Source organism: Tachysurus fulvidraco, chromosome 1, assembly GCF_022655615.1.
Source record: "Tachysurus fulvidraco isolate hzauxx_2018 chromosome 1, HZAU_PFXX_2.0, whole genome shotgun sequence".
NCBI lineage: Eukaryota > Metazoa > Chordata > Actinopteri > Siluriformes > Bagridae > Tachysurus > Tachysurus fulvidraco.
In genome coordinates, this window is record NC_062518.1 from 367,501 (window position 1) to 371,478 (window position 3,978).

General features: G+C 41.0%; 1 long non-coding RNA gene across 1 annotated transcript in view; it reads left to right on the top strand.

Moving 5' to 3' along the window:
• The window catches only part of LOC125145914, a 5,823-nt gene extending 2,184 nt beyond the window's left edge, over positions 1-3,639 (top strand). The window contains exons 2-3 of the long non-coding RNA XR_007144387.1: positions 1-1,584; positions 2,970-3,639. The exon at positions 1-1,584 is cut by the window's left edge and continues 204 nt beyond it. This is a non-coding gene — a long non-coding RNA (uncharacterized LOC125145914). The remainder of the gene's footprint in view (positions 1,585-2,969) is intronic.
• Positions 3,640-3,978: the final 339 nt, after the last annotated feature.

The following is a 3,978-nucleotide window of genomic DNA, read 5'->3' on the forward strand; positions in this document are numbered from 1 at the left end:
GTTCTGGAGGTCAGTGTTCTGGAGGTCAGTGTTCTGGAGGTCAGTGTTCTGGAGGTCAGTGACCTGGAGGTCAGTATTCTGGAGGTCAGTGTTCTGGAGGTCAGTATTCTGGAGGTCAGTGTTCTGGAGGTCATACAGTAGATCTGGAGGTCAGTATTCTGGAGGTCAGTGTTCTGGAGGTCAGTGTTCTGGAGGTCAGTGTTCTGCCAGCTGTGGGGTTTGTAGTATTGATTGCTGGAGTTTTTGTTCTTAAGTCCCAAAACAAATATTTTGTCACTTAATCCAGGAAACAATTCAGAGTGAGATGCAGCGGTTCTCCCAGATGTTTACCTTCATGACACAGAGTTCCATCACACTGAAAATGAGAAAGTGGAGTTTTTGTGTTGACCTTGAAGAGTAAACAAAGGCAAAGAGGTAACTGAACTCATCCACAGCCGAGAGCGACAGCTGGAAGCAGGGAGACGTTTACAGAGGTGTTAAAGATACGATGCTTTGTGTTTTTACATTTATTGAGTCTGGCACATTCTTTCATCCAGAACTGAACCCGAACAAAACAAAAGCCAGCAGCAGTTTAGCACCTTAAAGGAAGCATCTGGTATATTCTCTTTACTGTGGTTTAGTATGTGATAACGTTTAGCTATCAGCTCTCTCCACAGTCCACTTAATTATCAAAAAGGGTACAGTACCATAATTAATAGCATTTAGCGGCACTGAAAACACTGCCCCCTTCTGGTCCAGGTCGGTAAAACGGTCAACAGATTGCTGATAGCTACAGTATCACTGGCCACTGATATTTTTACTTATTTATTTATTTGTTACATATGTTACCCTTCTGGGGTAAAACTACAAATAAATAAATAAGTGAATAAATAAAATAAATAAACATTTAAACACTAACTATCTAAATAGGTCAAGAATTTTTTACTGATTAAAAGATAACTTTAGTTTTTGATGTGTAAGTAAAATTTGAGAATAGATTTAGACTCAAAAACACACTTTATGCTTTTAAACTCGAGGCCTTGAGCTGTTCCTGCATTTACTCTAAAGAATAGTGAAGCTTAACTTTAGCAGCTGAACGCAGTTAATAGAGAAACAGGAGACTCGGTAAACCGGTGCATTATAACTGCTGAAATAAAACCGTTTTGTGTTTTATTGCCCTCAGATGCTGTGATTTTATCAGGATCTTTTTCGAGCTCAGATTTCTGCACTAGTTAAAGAAATATTTAGTTTTGTGGTTACAGTTGAAACAGGAGGAGCCGTGAGGGATTACAGCTGTTTTCCTTTGAGCCTGTGCCGCTAATTGAAGACTTTTGTGGCAACAGGCATGAAGAGGACACGATAAACACGTGGCTGACCTCCGGACATCTAACACCACATTCCGGCTCGGACTTCAGGGACAGAGGATTAATCATGTGACCGCTTTGTGGCCCGAAACCCAAATATGACCCCATAAATCACAACAGAGCTGATGACCTCTGACCTTTATCCTGGTGTGGCATCTGGCAAAGAAAACACAAAAATTAAAAGAGTGAAATGTGAATGGAGTGAAGATGAAGGATTTTTACCTCATCATAATTTTAAAAGGTATTAATAATAATTTTAAATGTAATTACATTCCTCTTTACTCACTGTACTGCTTTCTCTGTGGTCCTTTACTTCTGTATTATAGAATCAGTTTTAAATCCACTGTATAGTCACATGGAATTTGGCTCCGATCACTTTTCCCTCTGGTGTTTATTCAGTCAGACGGAGGAAAGAAGCGAAAACACCAGGTTCGATGAATGAAGTCTCATCGTTTCTTCCACGTTTGTTTGTTCGTCTGAGTTTCTCTTTAGAACAACGGTGTCAGACGTATAACTCCGCCTTCGTACTTTAAACCACAACCTTAAATATGTTGAAATAGTTACGACTGCTTCTAGCGCTGTGATGTCTGTGATGATGCTAAACTGGTGGCTATAAGCTTTATTATCCTCAACGCTGTCTTGTTATATTTTGGTCTTTTCTTTGTTGTTCTGTCAGTTGATCATTTAACAGATAAAAACTAATCAAATTTAAATGCAAAACATTTGATATACTTTCATTTTGTTTAATCGTTTAAACTGTGGGAACACGGTGTCTTAGCGGTTAGCACGTTCGCCTCACACCTACAGGGTCGGGGGTTCGATTCCCACCTCCACCTTGTGTGTGTGGAGTTTGCATGTTCTCCCCGTGCCTCGGGGGTTTCCTCCGGGTACTCCGGTTTCCTCCCCCGGTCCAAAGACATGCATGGTAGGTTGATTGGCATCTCTGGAAAATTGTCCATAGTGTGTGTGTGTGTGAATGAGAGTGTGTGTGTGCCCTGTGATGGGTTGGCACTCCGTCCAGGGTGTATCCTGCCTCGATGCCTGATGACGCCTGAGATAGGCACAGGCTCCCCGTGACCCGAGAAGTTCGGATAAGCGGTAGAAACTGTAAAGCTGAGGATGTGGCGTAGCAGAGTGGGCGTGGCCTAACTGAATACAAAATGAGAAGGTTGTGTCTAAAAGGAAGACTCTAATATGGTGCTTCAGTAAAATCCTTTTGAATCATTGGCTTTTGTGAATTGCTTCAGTTTGATTAGTTGAACGAGTCAATCGACTGCAATAAGCAGTGACTGAAACTTTTAATTTCAGTTTTACTCACACACACAGCTGTGGACTTGTTCTTTATTATAAAGCAGTGTTGTTTATAATGTGTCCTGTGTTAGTGAATCAGAATCACGGCACTCTTATTTACATCTTATTTATATCCGCGGTATTGTCTCGTTCCCCGCTGCCTTTTCATTTGTCACTGAGATGCTAAATATAGAGAAACACTACAATCTCCTCTCAGGCTTCTCTCGCATTCTTTAATTGGTTTCTGCCGCTGAGACGAGAAGTCGCAAAGCAATTAAAGGCTGGGGACGCTGCTCAGGTACGAGACGAGGCGCTGATGTTTTTTTCTCATTACAGGCAGAAAGACAAGCAGAAACGTGTCGTTTAAACTCTGATGACTTTAACGAGACGATGAACACAGCAGCAACACAAAGACAAGATCTCACACACAACCTCAAGCCCTCAGGGTTCAGTTTCTGTAGCTACACTTTACCTCCTAACAGCATTAATAACCACCTTATTAATGTTCATAACCTGTCTCTAATCTCTATTCATGCCCCATAAGGGCACGATGACCAATCAGAACACACTGTACCGCTCTCGTCCAATCAGAACTCAGCACATACAATCCAAACACACTTTCTAATTAGTTTTTTTAATCTGTTATTTTTCTCACAGTCCGAGTCGATCTTTCTGTAATCGAATCTAAATCCCGGACATGTTTAATGCATCATGAGATGCAGAGCGATTCTTTAAAATATGCAACTCACAAAATCCTCCAAAAAACAAGCAGGAAAACTTCCTCCAAGCAGGAAAAGTGAAGCGAGTAACAGAACATCTGTCTTATTTCATATCATCTGAACATCTGGATTTGAACTGCAGGAGATTGTGAGATTGTGGATGCTGAAGAGTGAGAGACGGTTTACAGAACAGAACTTCACATCGTTCCTCCAGCATCTGGGGTTTGATCTTCAGTCTAAATTCAAGCGGCGCAGTTGAAAAGTGGCTTATTACGACCTTCTAAATAAAAAATAAACATGAGTGATCTTCATAATGTGGTCTGATCTGATTCATCCAGCATCATGTAGCATTTCAGCTCTAAAGATCAACACTACAGCTTTATTAAACACCTCCTGATGATCTGAACATCAGCTCTGAGAATTAAACTGGATTTAAAGCGACGTGTCGATGAGAAACGATTGCTGATTAGAACTGTGGAGCAGAAAAGTCCATCACTTCTTCAAACACCAGCCAAACAACACCCGTCTGTCTCGTCTGTCTATCCTTTAATTCGATTTTAATTCAGTTTATTTGTGTAGCGCTTTTAACAATTCCAATTGTCTCAACGCAGCTTTACAGAAGTACA